Source organism: Takifugu rubripes, chromosome 2 (assembly GCF_901000725.2).
Source record: "Takifugu rubripes chromosome 2, fTakRub1.2, whole genome shotgun sequence".
NCBI lineage: Eukaryota > Metazoa > Chordata > Actinopteri > Tetraodontiformes > Tetraodontidae > Takifugu > Takifugu rubripes.
In genome coordinates this window covers 3,470,198-3,494,004 of record NC_042286.1, presented here as the reverse complement: position 1 = coordinate 3,494,004, position 23,807 = coordinate 3,470,198, and the positions used below count along the sequence as shown (strand labels likewise).

Here is a 23,807-nt window from a genome sequence, read left to right as displayed (position 1 = left end):
GCCGCCCCAGACCGTCATTGGGGGAACGAGCGTTGGGGGTGATCGGCACGCTCTCGGGGTCCGGCTGAGCTCTGGGGCTTCGCTTGATTCATGTGGGATCGGCGTTGACGTCAGTGGGGGGGGCAGAAAACGCGGGGAGGGAGGAGCGCCATGGCGGCTGGCTGCTGCGAAGCGCCGCTCGCCTTTTGATCCGCTCAAGTTAGACGTCTCGGTAGAGTCGCTGCTCTTCTGTCAGGGGGGCACAAGCTGGCGAGCTGATAAACGGTGATCCGCTCGGTGAATCAGGCCTGATGGTCAAGTAATGATCGCTTCAGAACATGTCACAGGAAGCTGGAGGGCCCGGTCGAACACGTCTGACCCTCCCCTACAGTCACTCCTCTCTGCTCAGGATCAGTTTACCGGGACTCGAGCACAGTTTCACACACTTCAATATGAATGAATCACTGAGTGCAGTTACATCCACACCTAAATCGGACGACACTTGGATGCACGTGCATCATTTATGCAACCGGAGGTTCTGTCTACTGTAGCCGGGTCGTGGGTGGTCACTGTCCGGGTGCACACGTAGATCACAGCAGGATCCAGCCAGTCGCTCTGCCACTTTAAGCTAAAGCTCCATTATTGTATTTTTTGTGCCTGTCCATGAACTCTAAAATACTGAGTTCTTTCAGAACCATAAGCCCTGCAGCGTCTCCACATCGCTCCAATAATACTTGGACGTGCTGGGTCACTACCGGTCGTTTGTAAAGCTTCTGCTTCCAGGTCAGTGAAATTGAGTGAAACGCAGCACACGTGCAGATGGTATAGGCCAGCTCGCCGCCCACGTGCTCCCAGGCCCACTCACAGGTAGTTCGGCTACCCTCGGACCACTCTGGGCCCATTCCAGTCCAGCTACAGCGTCCACGTGCATTTTATGGAATAGAACTGAGGCAGAAATTTGGTTTCCTTGTGTACATGTAAACACACTTAAGGTGTGTATCGTCCTGATGTCATTAAATTCAATCAGTTACTGATGTGGTTCACAAACCCGCGTGTCATGTGATAAACGGCTGAAGTTCATAAAAATGCTACAATCTAATGCGCTAACAGGAAGCTAAATGAACTATCAGAGAGGAACCGAGCACAGTTTTCTGCTTGGTTGTGTTTAAAGCCTGAGGTCAAAGGTCAGGCCCATTATGTCTGACCTTTAACTAAGTGAAATAAAGCAGGGGTAGCTGCCCCGAATGGTTTCATTTTAAATGTAAACAGAGAGACAGGTACTGAAATACAGTCAGTACTGATAATACATAGGCGGCAGAGTTATTATAAATGATTTATAAACACCATTCAGCCGTGAAAACAATACAAATTGTTCATATGCATGAACACGCCTGAGTATTAATATGAAAATCTTTAGAGACTTCCAGGGCTTTTACAGAAGTCCCAACAAATGTCCTGAAATTTCCATAATTACACGTGGACGAGGATGAATTAGCCTTTATGCATCCATAAACAAAAGACAGAAAGGACAAGTGGAAGTGACGGCTTCATCCGACACAATCCGGAAGATTCATGAGAGCATTTCCATCCAGAAAGAATGAGCGGAAGGTGTGGAATATTCACTGGAACATAATGACTGCCATGTTTCCTCCACAGCTGGAGAAGCTCTCCTCGGGGGCTTTTCTGCTCGTGAAAAGAAAAGAGATGCAGAATTTATTTGCCCCTTTTGCCCTCACATTTATATTCCTGCTCTTTGGAAATGGAAATGGGATGTTTATTTCTGTTTGACTCGGGTGCCGGCACACGTTTTCGGCTACGGTTGAATGGCGGTTCTGCACGCGCTCTTAAAAGGGCACGGACTTTTTTATTCTTGGACAATTAGACATGGTGGTGCTGCAGCTCTCCTGTTCCTCCATTCTCTCCGCCTCTGTTCTACGAGGCATTGACTTTCAATCTCCTTCGACACTCTTAAGGTCCATTGTTATCAAGTGGAGTGGAAATTTATTACAGTGCGAATCTTAAACTGCATGGCAGCAGCTCTTCACCTCAGCAGGAAGTTGGCTAAAGCTACAAACTAACAGCCACGAACCGATTAAAAATATAAAAATACAAGAAAATACAGAGGCTTCCAGTAATTTGGTCTGTGGGTGTGTAGGTTACAGCCATTGGGGGCTACTTGGATTATTTACATTCTGAATTAGCATCTAAGGCATTCCGTGCTAATCAGCCATGTGTCTAATAGGTTTTTGCTCGTCTCAGGATAAAATGTAGCGATTTGACCTTTCCCCCGCGACACGCTACACCTCCACAACATCCCTTTGAAAGTGAAGCCGTGGTCGCCGTGACTGACACAACACATGTTGGCGCGGCTCCTGGTCCTGCTGACCGTGCATCGCCCCCCCCTCCCTTTTTCAGGCTCCCTGAAACGGACCCTTGAGGTTTCTCTTTATGTGCAACCGGGACAGTCCGAGGCTCCGCTAATTATCTGCTCTTCCGTTGTTTTATTCATGCGACCAGCTCTCCTGCTATCTGCAATATTAGAATATGTCTTTGTAGCACCTCGGGTGCAGCTGCTTTGTTTCCTCTGTTAGGGTGGCGGAACCGAGCCTTCGTTAGAGACCTATATCTGGATTCTGTTTGATCATTTTGCCAACCTGAAGACATCAGCAAAATTAGTTTTGCATTCTTTTTCACAGCAATTCCACTAGAAAAAAATAGGTTTTATTGTCTTTTGTATGTTAACTGCATTAATGTTATATAAAATGAAGTTTTGGTTCCTATTAATGGGGATTAATTATTTGGGATTTAGGAACCGTTCTCTGGAGCAAATCAATTCCAGCAACTGAGGTATCGCTGCCTGTCTGTTAAATATTGGAGCTTGTTGCACGTCAGACGGTAGCTGTCGGGCACCAAAATTAATTTCTAGCCGTTCGTGTTCACACTTGTAGAAACATGGTGTCTGAATATTTTCTTCCTCAGTGAATAAAAACACAGCAGTCAGTGTTTTAAGCTAGTCGTAGGCTATGAAATCCTCATCTGTGGCTACTATATTCTATTTATAATGATGTTTTATTCAAAATCTTAGACAAAAGAGATGCAAATAGACGAGTTAATGTGAAAAAGATGCTCAGTCGAGGAGCGGTAATTGAAGTGAAGTCTGTGTTGCGCTAAGATCAAATAGTATCGTGCTAAAAATGCACATTTCTCTGATGAGCCCTGTTATCAGAACGGGCTGGTTCCTCCACAGATGCTTCAGGATTATTATCTTGGCCAACCTATTGTGCTTTTCCCTCGATGCTCTGCAGACAGGCACGCACGAGCAGACTCCCGCCCAGGTGGAGGGGCGATAAATACGCCAGCCCTGTTTGTTCCTCCCAGTTGCAATTAAGTTAGAGCTTATTTATAAGGCTGCTCTGTGCAGCAGCGCGTTGCCAGTTCCCAGTGTTGGTGAGTAAATCGGATCGAGGATCATATTTTCAGGCTCCTGAAACTTCTGCAGCCTGACAGAGTTTAGGGCGGAGCTAAGCGCAGCGCCCTGTCCCATCGGAGCCGGTCCTGATGTTGGGACTGAGAGCAGCAGGGTGGAGGGAGCAGGTGGAGGTGGACTAGGGTGGTTTTCCTGGGCCAGGAGTCAGGTCTTAACTGGTGATTTGGGTTGGACAGTATGATGTCCAGGGTGAGCGTCCAGATGGACCCAGAGTGACCCTGGAGGACCACTGCCCGGGGCCTCTCTTTGGCCCCGGTACTGAAGCAGAAACCTCCATGAGGGCAAAAGTTCAGCCAGGTCCCTCCTGAGGGTGAGACAGGTGGTGAGAGCGCCAGCTCAGTGGCGGAAATATTAGCCCCAAGATATCAACACGGAAAGGCTTCCTGGTCATCCGATTTCCAGCTGGGCAAAGTCCAAAGCTGCAGATAGATGCTGCTTAGATTAGATTACAAAAGCCCACAAGGCTTTGCCAGATCGGAGATCAGTTATAGCAGTGCTCAATACGTTGATGGATCCACCAGTCGATCGCCAAGGTTCTATCTGGAGATGCATGGCAATAAGAACAGACGTCAGCCGATCGTCCTGCCCGTCATGATTGATCTACAGGGCAGCCGGTCAGATGACTTCTGGATTTTGTTGACACGTGGGTCACTGTGCACGCGTGAACAACGGCTCTAAGTGCAGCTAAGCTAACAAGCTAGCCAGTTTGTTACCGCGAGTTTTGAGTGGGGGAGCTGGACCAAGGAGGAAGAATCAAAGTTTCATACAGAATGGGAGGAGGACTTTTTTCATCTGCCAGTCTACCATCGCAATACCAACGAAGGGAAATGTGGAGCGGCATTTTCCAACTGTTCATGGAAAACACGACACCGAATTCCTGCTTAACAGCGAGCTGAGGAAGAGAAAAGGGGAAGGAAGTAAAGTCCCAGTTTTTGGGACAGCAGTGGCAAACAATCTACATTATGTTGTGTTGCGCAACATATGTGGTTCTGCAACGTACTGCAACATAAATTGTAAGAATCCTCAATATATTTCAAAGTAAATATAATAAGTTGATCATTTTGACTTGGCCATTTCATACGTAGCTCACATGCTGAAAAAGTGGGAGCGCCCCTGAATTAAAGGATCTAAATCCACTTCCGAACGCCCCTGTTGGCTGCGTTAGCATTGCTGGTGATTAGCTGAATAACAAATGATAACAATTCAATCCACAATTCAAAATACAGTGGATAAAAAAGCCTTAACTTCAGTGCTAATCTTGTTTTTCCCACTGATATTCACACTTAAATGGAAGCTGGAAAGTGTGTCTTCAATGCAGGTCACTGCCCTCATTTCATTCTCCGCCCACCAGAGTAACAGCCTGGTGCCAGTGGAGGTGCCCCTCCGGCCCCGGCACCCACACCCAGCATCTGCATGCTTTGATAAAGGTCAGTCCCGCTCCACAGCACCTCCCTCCACGCACGGATGCAGCGGCATTAAGGCGAGAAATCGATGGAGCTCGCAGCCGGAGGAGCTCGGGTCGCAGCCGAGCCTCTGCGGCGAGGGAGGCGAGGAGCAGAGCCGTCCGCTCCGAGGCCATTTTCATCCGCCGCCGTCGTATTTTTCCCGTCCCAAACAAAAAGCGGCCGTCTGGTTGTTTTAAACGTCGGGAATCGGCGGTTGGAATGCGTGTGGAATGGGCTGGCGGCATTTTAATGTATGAAGGATGTTGGGGACGCTTCAGTGAGCGAAGCTTGGAGTCAGACGAGAGCCACAGAAGCTGAATGAATGAATCCCAATGAGGATCTGTCTTATTTTAGGACAGGCTGGGCTTCTCTCTGGAATATTAATGTTCCTAAGGTGGTGCTGGTGGGACGATTCTAACAAACAGACTTAAGCTGTTGCTTGTAACATGGAATCGATTCCTTTTGTGCCAGGTGTTTGGCTGCTGGAGGCCGTGTTTGAACCCTTAGGTGGCTGCAGAGCTCACGCCCTCCTCTTGAGCGACGCCCCCGTGAGCCCAACGTTTCCTTCGTCAGCTGTCGTGAACCGAAGCATCTTTGCTGTGATTAAAGGCCACGTTCGCCACCAGAAACTATTTTCCTGAGCGGGAATCTGCCGTCTCTGCAGTCTCGGAAAACAGGCCGAACGGCAGCTCTCCGTGATTTCACTCCAGCCCCCCCCAAACACACACACACACACACACACACACACACACATGTCAGACCAGACCTACATGCTCTGCGGGCAGCTCGGGGGGGCCTCCTTCCCTACGTTATTCCCAGGATGCTGCAGCAAAAAACTGCACCAGACTGCATCAGCGGTTCCTCTGTAGCCTTCCTGTGGTTTCTCTTCACCATCCCTTCATCCCTTTACCTGGGCCTCCTCTTCTCCTCTTCCTCTGGCCTTAAGGGCAGAGAGCAACTCTCTTCTGGAATATTGTTATAATTGAGAGATGAGTTCATTTTAGGGTGCTGGTAAAGGCCGTCGCGGTTCATTATTTTACAGATTATTTCACGGATTTTACAGTTTTTAAACATCGCTTCTGTGTGTTTGTGTGTGTGAGTGTGTTTGTGTGTGTGTGAGTGTGTTTGTGTGTGTGGTCCTGATGTTTGTGTGCCTGTGGGAGTGAAGGCTTCCCTCAGCAGAGAAAATGTCTCTTTTGTGCTGCTCTGTAATCCTCCTCCAGCAGCCTCTGATGAAGGCTTCCTCTCCTCCTCGCTGCGCTCTGGTGGTGGCGGGTGGGGGGGTGGGAACTGAGCGAGGTCATGGTGCAGTCACAGCGGGGGGCCTGGAAGCTCGGATCAGAGGTCAGAGGTCAAAAACCTGTCTGCATCTCAGTTTGTTTGGTGCTCCTCTGGTCTTTTTTTTCGCTCTGACATCAGTTTCCTGACGTCCCACCTGTGGAGCTCATGTTTGTTGTTTTAGTGTTTTTCACACTCATTTGAGTCGAACATTTTGTCTTTTATAAATAACCTGACATCAGACGGCACCAGAGACGTCGTATCTTCCCCAGCAGCTTTCAAACAAACTAGCTTGGAAAGTCTGAGCTCACCGGGAATCGTTTTGTTTTGGGATAAAGAATCTAACCGGATGCAAGAAGATCAAATGAAGCCACTTCCAAATTTAAATGATGTCGCTCCAGTTGGTAAAACAATAAAACGGTAAAAGCTTAAAGAAATATTCAAGCGGTAGTTAATTGATATATGGAGGAGAAGTGAGATGTTTGAGGGCTAAAGATTCCATAAAATCCAGATTTTTAAGGAATAAGGAGCTAGAGCTGAAGGTTGATGGTCCTGATACTCATGAATACACGTGCTGCACCCTGAGCCACCTTTACATAAGAAGGCCACATATGTTGAGAGGAGACGAGGGGCCGGAATCACGATAGGCGACCCTCTGGGGTCCCGCAGTCGGTGGAGCTGTCGTGTTGAGGGAGCTGGCAGAAGATGAAGAGCTTCCTCTGCTGGATCGCAGCCCGGCCAGGGCCTCTGGGACGTCTTCCTCCCCACTCCACCCGGGCCGGTCTCCACTGTCCCTCCTTCCACTTCGCCTCACATCGGTCCGACTCTGATCCGGGCCCTCGTTTCTGCCTTCCCTCCTATTTTCTAGGTCTTCATTTCTTTCATTTCAGTCTAATTCCATCTCAATTCTACACCACCACACTGCTCCTATTTATTATTTAAACCCTGCGCAGCCTCCACATGTCCTCCCCCCTCTTTATAGATGCTGCCCTACTTCTGTCCCAACCTGTAATTGCACTTTGGATCGAGAGTGTCGCAGCATCGTGGCCGAGGTGTCAAACCTTCCAACCGCTAATGCGCACTTGGTAGGATGACTCGCCCCGGTGACACGAATTTAAACGCGGCTCCGCGCTGATGACACCGCAGCAGCGCGGCACACGTTTGTTGAGACGAAGCTGCGGAGGAACGCCACAGGCTGCCGCGAATATCAGAGGACAAAATGTAGAGTGGCGCTCGCGACCTGCAGACACCTGGGAACATCAAAGGAATTTAAATTTAGGTGGAAAATGTCATCAACAGGTCAGAAACATATACTGGTGTCACATAGAGGTGGAGTTCTAAAATGGAGAATCTAAATGGTCCAAGTAATTTAAATGTGACTAGTAAATTCTGTTCAATGCGATTTTTACAGTGAGGACTATCCAGTTATTTCAGAGATGCAGCAAAAATGATGCATGTAAAGTCATCAGGTTCCCTTTTCGAAGCATTCCCACAGGAAAAGGTGGAAAGTGTCCACAGTATAAAAGCGTATCAGGCCCATGAAGGGAGGAAAAATAAAAATTCTGAGAGTGAAGCTGTGACGTTACTGGAAAAAGAGCCATAAACTTGCAGCTGACCTGAACTTTTCAAAGCTCCGACGACTCATAAATCACTTCCAACATTAAAATGATTATTATTTATTTATTTTTTAATTCTAAGTTTGCCCTCCTGGTTGACCCCAGTGTGCCACTGAGGTCATTAAATATTTAAAGGTGTAACTTAGCCGTTTTAGACTGACGTTCTATAAATAGCGACGCTGCATCTCATCACGCTGCTCAGGGTGTTAAATATGTACAAATGTCATGTGGGGAAATGTGCTGGACTAATCACCTCCTCAGCCTGACAGATGGGATTACTGGGAATGGATTTATCCCCTGAGTGCAGGTATCTGCACCAGCGCAGTGTTTCTAAAAAATAAACCTTTCACATTCTGAAAGGAAATGAAAGGATGGACAAACTCCAAAGATAAACATGTTTTCCTTCCGAGAGCCGAGAAAGCTGCCACGTTAGAGGAAAACGTGCAGGAGAGGAGCGATGTCCAGAAATCTAATGATGGCGAGGAGAGAAGCAGACGCAGCGAGGGAGGAGGAGAGGACGGAGAGCAAGGCTGGGGGAGAGCGAGGGAGCGCAGGAAATGAGCGAACAAGGAGCGAGAGAGCAAATGAGAGCTGAGCCCCGCAGATTTCTGCAGCATGTTGGCAGATTTGATGAGGCTTGACCAGGTGTGAGGAGGAGGAGGAGGAGGAGGAGGACGGGATTGAATTTCCTCCGACAAGCATCGATCTCGGCAGCCGAGGCCGTGAAAATCTCCAGTGTCAGGGAAAAGGCGGGAAAAGTTGGGCCGGATAACGAGTGTAGCGAGGGTGCGGAGCAGCAGCCCTTCATCAGAACAGAGCAGCCGATGAAGGGATGGAAGGAAAAGAGCAGGAAACTGTCATTCAAGAGCTTAAAGGCCAACAAAACTAATCCTGATGTATGTGCCTGGATTGACCATCAATGCAAAGGAACCAAACAGTGGCTGACAGACGTAAAGGTGGTGCGTTCAGGGTCACCTCAGCAAGTCCAGGCTGAAGCTGTAGGTCTGTCCTCCCGAGGGTGGCCCACAGACAGACAGACAGACAGACCGACCGACCGACAGACAGACCTGTTTTCTCTCCTCTGTCTGGAGCTCCAGACAGAGAAAACAGCGGGACTTTAGACGAGCCTAATTAAAATTTCTAACACTCTTTGTTGTCTTTGATCTCTGGTTCCCGATGAGATCCACCCATGAGATCCCCCTTGTGCTTCCGTCCTGTAACCCATCCGTTGTTATCCTCTTCTTCTCTCATCTCTTGTGCAGGTTTACCTTATGAGTGGCTTGTTTTTGATTTCATTTCTGAGTTTATAGATCCCCCCCCCCCCCCCACATCCTTCACATCCCTCCCCGCTCTTAAATCCTCTAAGATATTTAAAACAGCTCCTTTTAAAGCCTGCCTTGTTTGTCATCTGTCCTATTTGCAAAAAAAAAAAAATCCTCCCTTTGATGTCTGACATTTTCCAAAAATGTTCCAGGTTCCTATTTCTGAAACTGTTACCGGAGCGATTGTGGCGGCGGCGCCGTCGCTGATAATGTTGCGCTGTTGTTTTTTGAATATAGTGGCTCTTTATTTTTTATAAAGTGAGCTTCAGAATCTCAGCGGTGTTTGAATCCAGGCCGCCGCAGATTAAAGGGGGATCGCAGGAGATAGAAGTGAGAGCGAGGGCGGAGGTGGAGGCGCTCCGCCGCTGATGGGCCCCGGTTAAACACTGTATATCTCGTCTCCAGGAAGCGACGCGCCGCGCCGCGCGGCCGCCTGGGCTAATGGGAATCTGCTGCCTGTCATCTGCAGCCAGGCCTTTCATCACAGCGTCAATGGAGCCGCGGGAAAAAAACCCCAAGTATAGAATTTCTGTTGCCTGCTGATGAATGCAGAAGTGGTCGAAGCGAAAGAAGAAAAGAACAAATGTGAGGGTGGAGGTGGAGGTGGAGGTGGAGGTGGTGGTGGTGGTGGGAGGGGGGGTCCAACCTGGGGGGAGATGGAGATTGATGAGAGATTGTTCGCTGGGAATGAGATTTCATAAGAAGCTGTAGATTTTCTCCCTGCAGCAGGTATGAGAGCGAGCAGTGTCGCACGCACGTGCACCTGCGCGGCCTCGCTCCGCCCCGGCTCAGGCCTGGACAGCGCAGGAAATGTGACAGCTGATCGGGCTCTTGTGCAGATGACTAATAGATGAAAGAGCTGCAGTTTAAATAATTGAGCTCTTATGTAATGATAATTGGGAGCCATAAATAAAGATTCTCCTTCGGTGGCCGGTGAGCGTGCACGTCCCTGCATCCACACGTGAGGCCCGGCAAACCTCTTCTCCCTCTCTTTTTTTCCTGGACAGACTCCTCGTCTCTGCTCCTGTCTCCTCTTGCCGTCCTTCCGCCTGTCAGTTGCTCGTCCGTCTCCTTCCACCGTCACTCGTGCGCTGACTGGCGTGCGCAGGAGTTTCAAGTGGGGACAAAACGGCGGTCTCCTTGAAACCGTTGCCTTTAATTGTCTCAAATCCTGACATTCTGCCGCTCTGAAGGTAAAGGATGATGATTGGGGGGAACAAGTTTGGGCCAGGTTTTTACCATTATGCCGGACTGGATGTCAATAAAGGTCTATTCTTTTTTACTCATTTAAGATCCTGTCGCAAAGTCTATGACATCACAAAATTTGGGGGGTGAAAACTACATTACCCACAATCCTAGAGCTCCACAAACACATACTGCATTTATCCTATATTACAACACAGTCACTAATGACATAAACAGTACAATAAGGAGGCGGTAATAAAGGAATGATCATGTCTTGGATGGGGAGATCACTCCGGCCTGCGTCAGCAGGTGTTTTTGAGTGACGTGACGCTGTGGTTTCATCTTCGGTGCCAGCATTTGATGAATTAATGATCATCCAGCAGCAGCAGCTCGGTTGGGTTGAACCGGCCTTTTATTTTTCCGTCACCTCTCTGTTCTGAATCCATAATCACATCTGCTCATTTACTGCAGATTAATTGAGATGGTCGGACATCAAACGGCACCGACTGAAAATAGAAGAAAATTCCTTGTGACATTATTCCTAAAGTTTTGCTGTTTAGAATAATAAATTTCTTTTTTGATTTATTAAAGCCCAATCAGACAGACATCAAGGTTGCGACTGTATAATAGAAGCTTTTTGCTGCCTGTTTCTCTAGATGTAGTGCGAATTTATAGATCCTGTCTGGACATTTTTCACAGTAAATCATAAATAAAGCTGTTCTCGCTAAATTATCTCAGTTTAAAATAGTCAGAATAACACAGACAGAAGGTTAAAACTGCATTCAAATCTGTTTTTTGTCGCGAAAGTCCACATTTTGTGTCTGAGTGCCGTCACAAGCAGCCTCCTTGAGTATGTCCACACAGGAGCCCCACCAGGAACAAATGAACAGAAAATGAAAGAGTTTAAAATGTTCTTTGTCAGCCTTTGAAGGTGGCTGTTAATTGGAGTCTTTGACAAAAAGGAAGGAACAGCGAGGGAGACGCATCAGCTTCCTGATTCAGATCGGAGACAAAAGTGTGTGATAGAGAGACCTAGAGAGAGAGGGAGAGAGAGAGAACTATGGGCCTGCTGGGGTCAACAAAATAATTAATTAATTCCAAACCAGGAAATTTAATTCAACTAAAAACCCAACAAATATCTGTTGTCCACTGGCTGCTGTCATTAAGCATATTAGCTTCATTAGTATGGCTCCCAGTAGCCAAGAGTGGGATTTTTGCCTAAAAATGGGCCAACAGCTGTGAGAGGCTTTGCATCAGATTTGTTATAAAAATGTTATAAAAATTATAAAAAGGAAGACTTGCTGCATGGAATCAAAGTTTGCCAAAGACACACTGTAAATAGAGTTAACAGGCTGGAAAAAAGAAACTTAAATGTTAATGAAACTGTTTTCTGTGTTAACAGCAAGAAAAACCACGGCATCAGTGCATTTTGGGAAATGTAGTACAATATCTTTCAAAGATTTTCAAAAGCCTTCTGACGTGCCATCCCATCATATCTGTGGGTAAAACATGGCGAGGGCGTTTGAACCGCCCAGTTCCAGTTACTCGATCTGCGTGTGAATGCTGGCGCCTTCGGCCCGTTTGTCCATATGCGTCCGCCGCTGAGGCGAGCGAGGCTGGGGGAGCGGGTTCAGCACATTCTGCAGATGCAGAGCGGGGCTGCGTTGGAGGGTGTACAGTTACAGCAGTGGTACCATGACCAAATGTGGAAGAGCTTTCTGAGTCACGGCCAAACTCAGTCTCATGACTCAAGAACAAATCACACACTTGGAAAATCATCTGTGGCATTTGAGCAGAGCTGGAGAAAAAAAAAAAAACTTAAAAGGCTTTTTTAACACTTGTTTGGGGGAGGGTGAACTTCTGAACTCAGATCATTATTCTTTTAACGACTGGATTTTAAAAAAGAATGAGTTTGGGGCACTTATAAACTGCGTGCGGTCCTCATAAGACTAGATGAAACCGTCTGGAGGATGCGCCTCTCTACCTGCCAGGTGGGATGACAAGTGCTTATCAAGATGGATGGATGGAAGCAGCGCATGAGCAGATTGCTGATGGAGGTGTGGAGCAGATGAGTGTCGGCCCCCTCCTCTCTCTGGTGGCTCTGCAGCCTCACCCTCAGCCAGCATCGGGTCCCGTCAGGCCTGATGACGCTACTCAGCGGTGAAGGAGGGAGGGATCGATAAAGGCAAAAAAGAAAAGAACAGCTACGCAAAGAGCGACGCTGTTAGGGGCACGTCCCTCCTCTGTCCCTCCAGGAAGTCATACAGCTTCTCCTCTCAGTCTGAAGCAGGCGGTGTCACCATGGCAACCATCAGGGGGGGGGGGACCTGTGCCCATCTCCTGGGTTGTGGGGCAGGGCTGTGTGTGTAATACACACACTCTTCAGCTCGTTGCTCCATGTTTGTGTGTGTGTGTTTGTGTGTGTGTGTGTGTGTGTGTGTGTGTGTGTGTGTGTGAGAGAGCTTCACATTCATAGTTTGTACTGCAGGCTTTATTTTTAGCACGTGCTGCTTATATAATCAGGGTGACACGGGGGGAAATAAAAGCGAGGGAACACATCTCTTCCTTCTTTCACCCTCTGTTTCTTTCCTCTCCTTCCTCACCTTTCTCTTCACGTGCTCTCCCTTTGCCAGCACTCGGCTCTCCCCCTCTTCCTCTCCTCCGGTCTCACCTCATCCCTCCTTCACTGACAGGCTGCAGCCATGGCAGCGGGAGGAAGGGGACGTTCGCATGAATATATACATGAAGCAAGGCTGCTTTTTACAGCAAAGTGGCTTTAAACCCCCCTGTAAAACCAAATCTTTGCTTTGTTTTGGAGTGTGTGTATATTGATTGGGGTCCCCCTCCGCTTGGCTCCGCCTTGTTTCTACAGTAGCCCATAAGGGACAAACAGGCTTGGCTAAAGAATTTGTCTTAAATTCCAATCCTACTTCTAAGTGGACATTCATCTGTGGAGAAAGTCCATTTTGTTCCTCCGCAGCAACTCTAGGACACTGGTGCAGACCTGTATCACCATGACAAGATTTACACAAAGGCTTTAAAAAAATAGCGATTTAAAGAAAAATAAGATTGTAGATCACTGTCTCATACTGTCACATCCATCTTCCTGAGACAGAGAGCAGACTGGAGAGTAATGAGGTGGACGGAGGTAGAGAGAGGTCGGCCTAAGCGTCTTTAAAGACCCCGAGTCCTGACTGCTGAGGCTTCTGCCCCTCTTCTCCTCCATCTTGGCTCGTTCTTCAGGGTAATTCAGGAGTAGATGACCTGTCAGGGTTGCTTAGCAGGCCCGCAGCAGATGTGGAGGTGCTGGGAACCTCCCTCCCACCGCCCTCTCCAGCCACTTCCTGAAATCTTTAAACTGAGGAGTCGTCGTCTAGGAGATGATGAGGGAGCATTTAGACCATGTGAAGGAGCTTGAAAGCTGAATTTGATTGTCATCAATATTCAGAGCCGCGCCAGGTTAGCAGTTGCTGCTGGTTTCTGCCCCCATTCCATCTTCAAACCAGCACTAATGTCCCCTACACAAAGAATCCATACATAATAGATCCGAATTAAAGAGCCTCTGAATAATTTACTGCTATAAATTAAACATAATATGCATATTCATGCTTCTTATGGGTGCATTAACCTGCTAATTGCTGTGTTTTTTCCACTCAGGAGTCAAATATTTATATAAATAATGAGCCTATTCTTCAATTTTCTATAAATCATAAAAACCGTCCCATAAATGTTCTATAGGTGTCGATAGCTGCGCCCATGAAAGTGTGAAAGTGTGTGCAGCCATTCGCCCCCCGAGCATGAACGTGGCCCTCACCTGCACAGGTTTCCTTTTTTCCCAACTCCTCTCAGGTAGGAGACAGAATTGTGTCGTCTCCTCGGGGAGCGTATTCCACTTCACTCCTTCTGCGGCTCCCAGGCTCAGCCGAACGCTCCCGGACTGCCGGGGAAATCCGCTCCCCGCTGTTCACGCCCGCTCCGACATCCGCAAGATGTTTGGGGACTTTGAACAAATTTGATTTACGCACACTGGCGTCTTTCAGGAGTCTGCGCTAAATGTTAGCGGCGGGTTGTCGCCAGAGAGATAAACTTGATAAAATGTGGCGATGTTGTCATTTAACCTGCGTTTATTCTTCTTTATCGACTCGATTTGCACATTTTGAGGCACATTGAGTTAACAGATCTGCGGTGACTTTGCCAAACTCTTTTTTGGGCTCGGAAATCTGCCTCACTGAATTCTCAACCTTGATGTGGAGAAACTTTGGAAACGCGCCCCAACTCTCAAATCTGATAATATGGAGAAGCGACTTGGATCGATGGGGAGATTACACGTGGCGGCGCTCCAAGGTTTCCGGTGGACGCCACGAGTGCGCGCCGCTGTTGATCTTGGATCACAGAGCGAGGCGGCGGAGCGGTGACCCATCACGCTGTTGTTGACACAGCTTTTAGGTGACGGCAGCTCTGGCTCGGCAGCCAGGTTTGATGTTCCCAGCTGAGCCCGAGGAGGCCGCGCCGTTTGGTCACGGGCGGCTGCAGACGTGGCTGTGCTTGTGCAGCGTGCACAGGACATAGAAGGAGGCGTCACCTTCGGCGTGTGCAGATGTGTTCTACCGCTCAGGCGGTGGTGGCGAGGGGTTTCCAGGGACTCGCCTGACAGCTGGGTGACACGTTGTTACATATAGTTGAGGACAGCGATGACCTTTAATGCTGATTCTCACTGTGTGTGTGTGTGTGTGTGTGTGTGTGTGTGTGTGTGATGCTTATTCATTTATGCACGCTGCATCTGCTCTTCCTCATTTCTTTGGCCACGCCCTCTTTGAGATTCACCTCTGATTTTATGACAATGGTCATAAATGTATACAACAACTGCATCTTGTGACATTTAGACTGACTCAAAGTCAAAGGTGACACGAGTGCAACTGCATTTTCGATCTTCTAATGAGATTATTTTCTTCCAGTTTTAAATCCAACACAGTTAAAACCCTCCCTGTGGTTTTTAGCAGTCTTGATGTTTGCAGACTGGACTATAAAGTCAGCGGACTAGCTAACCGGAGGACGCGACACACAGGTTTAGATATGGTGCGTTGATCAGTGCGTCGCTCCACGCTGCATTTTCCATCGTTGGGAATTTCTGCAACTATCAGACTTCGGTTGCAACTAAAGCAGCCGTCAATTTTTGCGTTGTTGGAGCGTCGGAGCCACAACGGAAGAGAACAGGCAGATACTCACCTGCAAATGAAACTACAGTTGGTCCTTTTCCTGGTCTCTTCTTCGGTGGTTTGTACTTTCATTTAACTCCCCCCCAATCTCCCTCTCACAGAGGTGATTGTCACCTCAACTACTGTTCAGATCTAGAACTGCTAATAAAACTAAGCTAGTTAGCTTGTTTCAGGCTAGCTGCACTCTGCGTTATCTGCCGCTTCCTCTATTTCTGTCTTACGCTGCAGAAAAGTCGACAGTCACATCTTAAAGTTCCTCTGCACGCACTTTCCCTTTTTTCATGCAGTCATATTGTCTTTTCCAGCCTGTGCTTTGGATTGAACAGAGATATTTAGGATGTGAGAGGTCTGGAATGGCGTTATTTGCGTGTGTTTGCGTCCTCCTCTTGCTGCGAGGCGAGGCAATATTGAGCGGAGAAAGTGTTGACTCAGGGGAAGGAAAGTGTCAGATTAATAACAAAGGCAATGGGGGAAGCAGCCGAAATGAGACGGCGGTGCGGCCGGATGGCGCCTGTCATGTATCGCGGGTTTGAATGCCATTCCAGGAAACTGTTTGTCATTCCACGTCCTCCCGTTCGCTCCTGTTTATTTTTCCGCCACTCAACCTCTAATGAAGTTCATAAAAAAATCAGGTATTTCAATTTTTTATGTTGAGTCGGTTGGTGACAGGCGGCAGAGGAAGCAGGAAATTAGATGAGAAGGAAACCAGGAAGAAGGAAAGAAGAGAGGAAGAGTGATGAGGAGGAAGTAAGAGAGGAAGAGCAGGTCAGAAGGCTGCCAGTCATTTTATTATTGATGAAGCTGCCAGGATGGATCCTTACGTCCTTTATAACTTCCCGTTGTTACAGTAGTGTCAGGCTTCATTTTCTGATTCTAATACAGCAACAAAACAGTTACAATGACACATTTACTCAAAGATTTGGGAAGTGTTTCACTCTACTAACCTCTCTGTCGCTCGTGAAATAGTTTTAATAATGTTAAAAATCCTCTTGATGCAAAATTGAATTCACAGGGCAGTTGTTGAATATTTTTCTGTTGGAATTCTTCGGAATTCCAGCTAAACTGGAGAGTTGTAGCATCCTTATATAATCGTGCCCCCCCCCCCCATCCCCGACAGCTTCCATGTCAGATGTCTGTTTATCTGATACGGCGACCGTTACTCACGGCTGTTAATGGGCGACATCATCCACGTCCTGGTCATGTGACGTTGTGTCAGCCTCTGAGTCAGGGCGTGTGGTCCTGCGCCAGATGTCTGCTGGTTTAGCGGCGTTGTCGAGCTGCTTCCTGGTTGGTCACCTGATCAGACTGACCGTGGGGGCTGATTTCTCTCGCTGCTGTCCTGACACCGTTGTGTTCTTGCTTTCACCTCGCAGCCCCGCGGTCTGCGCTCCGTCTCCGCGGTTTTTGCAGCCGAAGGAGAACCTCAGGTCTGGTGCGATGACCTCTGTTTAAATCCTGTCAGGCGGCTGCTCCCTGCAGGCGGCCGCTCCGCCGCCACGCTCCTGTCATTTGTTTCCCTCTCTGTCACGTGTCCTCCTGCTTGCATCGATTTACATCATGTCTGTCTGCCGGCGTTCCTCTCAGGAGGCTAACAGACACGCTTTGCTAACCACCGTGGATTGAACTCAGCTCGGATAAATGAGGGTTTCTGTCTGGTTTCAGGCAGAAGGGCTGCCCCCCCCCCTCCCATCACTGAGGTGTGGTTAAATCAGCATCAGTCAGGAACAAACTCACATCCGCCCCTTCAGTTCTGACTCCCGTCCTGGTTCCGGTGGCGTCGACGTCAACTGCTTCTCCTCCGAGCACAGGCTCCAGCTGAGTGACAACTGTGGCGGTGATGGAGCAGCTGGAGGTTTTCCCTCTAAACTGCCTCCCTCCCCCACCAGCCGCTCCACCCCAGGGAGCTGTGGACAGGTGTTATTTCCCTCTCAGGGGGCCGCGCTTTCAAGGAGATGGCGGGAATGAAGCCAGAAAGCTGCTGGAGCGAAAAATCAGGTCAACATCCCAGAACCTGTGCACACAAACAGATGTGTGGATCTCAATCTCATCATCAGCCCCCCCCCCACACACACACACAATATGAGGTGACCTGGCTGGGGTGGAGTCGTGATAACGGCTCGTATTCTGGTGGTGGGACAGGATGGGAGAAGACTGGAGCTGAGGGTTCAGGAGGAGTTTGGAAATGGAGCAGCGTCCCTCAGCTCTGGGTCAGGTTAGAAGTTCACCTCCAGCAGGGTGGGGAGGGGGGGGGGGGGGTTATTAATACTCCACAGAGCAGCATTCCACTGATGTACCCATGAGCAGTGAGGAGCAGGTCAAATTTTACAACCTCAGGGGACGAGCAGGAGGTGCATCTTCAGAACAGGAATAAAACCTAATAGAACTACGATAAAGGAAACAGAACTCCAGAGGTTTTTTAACAAACATCACCATGAATGAGTCCTCAGTCCTCCTCCTGCCTGTCTTTCCTCTTCTGACTGACTGACTGACTGACTGACTGACTGACTGACTGACTGACTGACTGACCTTTGTCTCCCATCTGGTCCCCTCTCTAGCTTTAGGTCCCTCCAACCCGCCGACCCTGACTTCCTGTGACTCTCTGCCCTTTGCATGTTTCTGCTCTGTGTCTGACTGGTTTCCACCCTGCTGGACGCCATCCTCCCAGCAAGAGGACAGGGATCAGGCTGCAGGACTCCGGCGGAACCTCTGCTCCCAGTATCAGATCTGTGTTTTCCAGGGTGGGGGTCGGGGATGATGAGGAGATGTCACAGCGGGTGAATATGCACAGTCTCCCTGCAGCTCAGCTGTCTCCTCAGACGTCTCCGGTTTGACAAGGTGTTAGCATAAAGAGCATCGAACGGCTGTGATATCTGTAACCTGCAGCTCATTATGTTTCATCAGCTCCTGTTTCCATCATCACTGCTCTCTCTCAGCCGCTATCACCTGCTGCTAACCGCCACCAGGACGCCTCGGCGTCTCCTAAAGAGCCGTAAGTCCACAAAAATTGCCCCGCCGTGGCTGTGCTTAGCGTGCAGACCCTGTCGTACAATCGGATCTCCTGCACTGTTAGCGGATGCTAATGAGGATTCAGGGTAGCATGGATGATGGCAACACGCTCCGTGGGATGGAATTAGCTTGGAGCATTTTAAATTTCCCTGTGAGACAGCGCTCCTTTTATCCCATCATTATTGGAGACAATGGTGTGGTTAATCTTTTTAAGGCAACCCGGCGGCTTGCCAGAAGGGAGGGTGGAGCTGTCCAATAATCCTGTCAGAGTCCAGAGGACACGGACTGTGATGGAGGAGAGCTCCGCCCTCACATCCCATCCTCCTTCCTTCCTTCTCCCTGCGTGGGTGACGGCCTGCCGGGAACGCTGCTCTGCTGAACAAGTGGTCGGTGTAGTTCAGAGTGCAGCTAACAGAGCAGTTAATATAGCTGCACGTGACAGTGTGTGTGTGTGTGTGTGTGTGTGTGTGGGAGGGGGGTGGTAAATGTCACCGCTGGTGGGTGTGGTTTTTAAAAAAGGGATTTATCCAGCGGGCGGTGCTCAGCATCGGGCGACGGCGAGGGCAAATATTATCGTAAAGTACAAAACAGGAATACTTTATCTGGCAGGCAGCCGCGTGTTAAGGTCAGAGAAATTCCTTTAACCTCAATAACAGAGGAAGGAAATGTCAAGGTTGCCCCTTGAGACTAGACGCACTGTTTTTTTTAAAATCCCCCAGAGGGCAAAATGGAGAGGACTCCCATAAGCCGGTCAATGGCAGCGTGCTGGCAGGCTGTGCGAAGTTTATTGCGCTTCCGTGCTGCCCAAAGGCCATCGAGAGACGTTCTCCAGTCATTCCTGTATAATTAGGAATTTATCAAGGGAGCCATTTTAACATCAAAAGACACTTCATTGGTCTGCAGCCCTGAGGTCTGAAAACTGTGCTGCACTGTAGAGGGTTGTTGTGTAACCCCCCCCCACAGTGGAGCATGTGGAGGCCATTGTGTGTACAAGAACTTCCCGGCGTGTCCGTGTGCTCCCTGAGGTCTCCTTGCTGATACACTGAACAGCACACAGGCCCCCTCCGGTGAAAATCCATGTCCTGGGCTATTTTTAGCGCCTCCTCCCAGCGCCATCCACTCTTCAATCAGCCATGTCATCAAACCCCCCCTGCCGCCAGCCAATCACACAGGCCTGGAGAATTCCAGAGGAATAAACACAATTCCGAGTAGTGGAACGTGGTTCGTCATCATCAGCGTTGAGAGACTGGAGGTGACCTGCGACAGAAGCGAGGGATCGGTTGGCGAGATCCTGCTCGTGCGGTCGTTATTGGGCCAACATGGTCACATGACAGCATCCAGGAGCCCCCCCCCCCCCGTCTCTGGGAATCGGTTGGTCAAGAGGAGGAAGCAGGAAATTAAATCTGATCCGAGGCAACGGGGCCGATACCCTAAAGAACGCACTCCCAACGGTCCTCGCAGAGATGGAATAACAAACGCTTGTTCTCGCCACTGTAGTCGTACGAGCGCCGCTGTCCCCAAAACACACGTGAACATTTGCGTTGACTCACGCACACTCATAGCTGTACATTCCGCTGCTTGATTAGAGACGCACCGAGGCGCGACGGCCTGTTTTTTTTCCTTCCGTCTCCCTCCTTCGTTCCTGTGAAGGCAGGAGTGACGGCAGCATATGTAGCAGCACTGATGTGCAGAGCCTGAAACAAAAAGGTAACATCAGACTTTAATGGCGCGCGGAGCCTGTGAAAGGAGGCAATGCTCAAAATCCAGGTGAGGGACAGAGCGGGGGCGGGGCTAAGATAGACCCCCGCATACATGCGGGGATTCTACCCTTAAAACAGCTTGATGCTAATGCTCGTTAGCGTTGGATTTAGCCTTTTAGTTTTGTATTTCTATCCCAAATACGGCCGTGAAATTAAGCTTTGAAGACATTTTTGGTCAATATTAATAAAAGACCGAGGCAGGAAAATAAGAATGAGACATGCTGCCATTTATCTGCTCTGACAGCTGTGACAACAGCAGCTCATTTAACTGATCACCACGGCGTCCGCCAGAAAACGCCATTAATTACTGATTAACGCTCCCCTCCAGCCCAGGCGTCGTGGCGTCCTCCGTCTTTATTACAGGCGTGACGTTAGCTGACAGCACTTCCATGAACGGGAGAAAAGAGAACAATTGTCTGCCGTGCTTTTCGATGAAATCAAACAGAAAATTGTGGAATTCAGAGCCGAAGAGACGGCTATCGTCGAATCCTCTCATGCCGGAGAAGTGACAGGAAAGTTCTGAATCTCCAAAGCGGTGGGAATGCCTTTCAGGAACGTCCTCATTTTAATGATTTCTGCGTCTCGGCCTTTGATGGCCGCCTTCCAGAGGAACATTCCCGAACGCTTCTGCCTGATAGAGACGAGTCTGGAGCTCGGTGCTGCTCTCGGGCGCTTTTTAGAACTTTTAAATCCTTAAACGTCGTAGCATAGCACCAGGAATTAGCATGCCGTCATAGCTGCTCTGGCCGGGGCCCCGCGCTGTAATGGAGCCCTGACTTTAATTTAAACTAACTCTTCTGTCCACAGTGTTTATTAAATGTTCAGGACAAGCAGGGTTGTGTTATATTACATTTCTTAGATTTCCTGTCCCCTGATGCAAAAGGGAACGTGTCCAAAGTCCTTCCGATATGATGCTGTTTGTCATTTGGCTGCAGGCGCTTTGACTCGGCGAGCTCCGGCTCTCTAAGCTGTCACACACCCATACCCAACACCCAAAATAGCCCTCCTGCATCCATCGCCCTCAGCCCAGTCCTCTCGCTCCCGGTCCGTTCAGTGGGGAGGCTGGGCCGCTCCCTCCTCCCCCTGCTGCCCCTCCCTTGTCTCCCCCCTGTCAGACGCTTCAGCTCTGAGTGTGTTACTGCGCCGTGTCCTTGCAGAGGAGGACCTTTGGGTCCCCTCCAGACTCCAAAAACAGCTCACTTTCCCCCCCGCCTGCTTCTTAACCCTGGAAATGTGGAGCAGGGCGGCGCTCCGGCCGCTGGTTCACACACTTCCTCCCTCACTGGACACCGGTTCGGTTTTATGGACCCAGAATTACCCTCGTGTGTGAAGGCAGCGATGACGTTAATAATGTGCGAGGAGAACGATTCTTTACTGAATCACTCAAGCTATTTTCATTGCAGATGATCTTTTTCCTGTGGAATTTTAAAATTAAACACTCCTGCTGCCACACACTCCTGCTGCAACACACTCCAACCGTTTCTGGCGGCAGTAATGATTTGTTGGAATGTTTGGATGGAAATTTGAGCCTCTTAATGTCCAGTCATGTGACCTGAGGCTGAGATGTAATAAACACAGAGGCATTCAAGTCAAGCACATGTTGGAACTGTTGTAAAACTCCTCACGATGTGGAATTTCCAGGCAACTTCGTTGCATCAAAAAAGGGCTCAGGGTGCTGCAGCCTGTGTTGGGGGGGTGAGGTGATGGTGTTGATCCTCTCGGTCCACGGGGGGGGCTTCATCCTCTGGATGGTTGCAGCAGGCTGAAGTCACATCATCAGCTTCTGCCCGATATTGAGTTTGGACACTGGCTTTAGGGGCCGGAGTCGTGGCGTGCAAGGAGACAGGGCACAGCAGCCCGGCCGCCACCGCTGTGTGACCCCCCCCCCCCCCCCCCACCTGTTTCACCGAGCAGGTCTGTGTGTGTGCGTGGGAGCGTGGCGGCAGCGGTGGCGGCGGCTGAGCTAATAGAGTGTTTGTCAGCAGCCAGAAGTAAAGCTGTTAGGACACTTCGTTCCCTCTGGGGACGCGTTCATTGTGCTGCTTAGTTTGATGCGGCTGAATGAAAAGAAATGAAAAGAAAAAGGTTGAAGTTTTATTTAAAGTGGCGGCGCGTCACAAGTCACATTCAGAGAAGCAGCCGAGACGGCGAGAGGGGCTTGTATCCATGACAACAAGCGAGAGGGAAGCAAAACGCGGCAGGCCGGCATTGGAACCGGGAATAAGGAGGGGGGGGTCAGACGGACCGGGGGCCTCCGCTGCTGTGGTCTGACCATTTTAGGTTCAGGCTAAATGAGAGACTTAGCGCTCTCCCTGGCAACCAGTCCTCATAGCAACAGCGGTAACAAACCCGGGTGGATCACAGGACCCACTGCTGCTTTCCATCTGTGCGCCTCCACGTTCCCGCAGCTCGAACCGTCGGAGCGACTCAGAAGGGCGTCGTCAGGTCGTTCTTCCGAGCAACAGACAGCATCGGGGGGGGGCGGGGGGGGGGGGGGGGGGAGGGGGGGGTTCCTCGCAGGAACTCAGGTGACCTTGTTAGCGGGAACTGTCAGCTTTATGGATCTCTCCTAATATCTTTTTATGGCTCTTAAAAACGCCACGCCGGAGAATCCATAACATCAAAGAGTAAAAGTGGGCAACAAACAAAGGTTGGAACAGAAAACGATCATCTAGAGGAAACTGGGTTCCTCCTAAAACTGGTGGGTCGCTTGAAACTGGAAACTTTATTGATCGGGCTGCTCTTTCAGCCTCGGGGTTCTGCAGCAGCCCTGATTTGCGCAACTTTAAAAACCATAACGCAGAGACTCCCAGGCAAGATTAAAGGGTTACACAATTTACATAAAGAATTACATAAAGAATGATGCCTTACTTAAGGTGACAGATGATGTCAGAGCAGCCTTAAATCAGCGGCGCTCCTGCTGTTATCGCTTTAACACCGAGTCATGAAGCGAACGCCTGGTATTTAGTTAATTCAATCCTAATGTGGCTAATGGATCACAGATGACAGCAACTGTCTGTCTGTCCTCCATTCTTCTCCCTTCTGCTGTCTGATCTGATTGAGAGCGTCGATCGATTCTCCTCCGAACACGTGAACGCCGGCGCTCATCAATCTGGCGTGAAACGTGTTGCCGAGCGTTGACGGTCAGAACCAGAGCTGGCAGGACTCTGGCCCGTGCTCTCTCTGGGCCGTGTGCGCTGCACGGGTTTCCCTTCGGCAGCCATTTATTATTCAAACAGCATCTGGCGTCGCTGCGGCCGCTCCTCTGCCTCACGCCACCGGCGGTCTCGGCCTCGGAGGCCGGATCGGGCTGGGCCTGCAGCTCCGGGAGCGGCCCGGAGGACGGTCTCCATCGGTCTCTGATGAAGGTGTGCGGTCTTCCTCCATCTTAGAGCACCACAACCAGCAAGTGTTGCCCCGCTCATCGCTCCCGGAGGATTATGGGAAGGTCTTTGTGTTGGGTTCCTCTCCGTCCTCTGCTGCTCCCCCACCCAGGGAGTGCAGGTGAATTAT

At 49.6% G+C, this 23,807-nt stretch overlaps 1 protein-coding gene across 2 annotated transcripts in view; it reads left to right on the top strand.

The window, feature by feature from the left end:
* Positions 1–23,807, top strand: part of slc8a3 (solute carrier family 8 member 3) — a 53,468-nt gene that overhangs the window by 8,342 nt on the left and 21,319 nt on the right. The gene's annotated exons all lie outside the window — the stretch shown is intronic.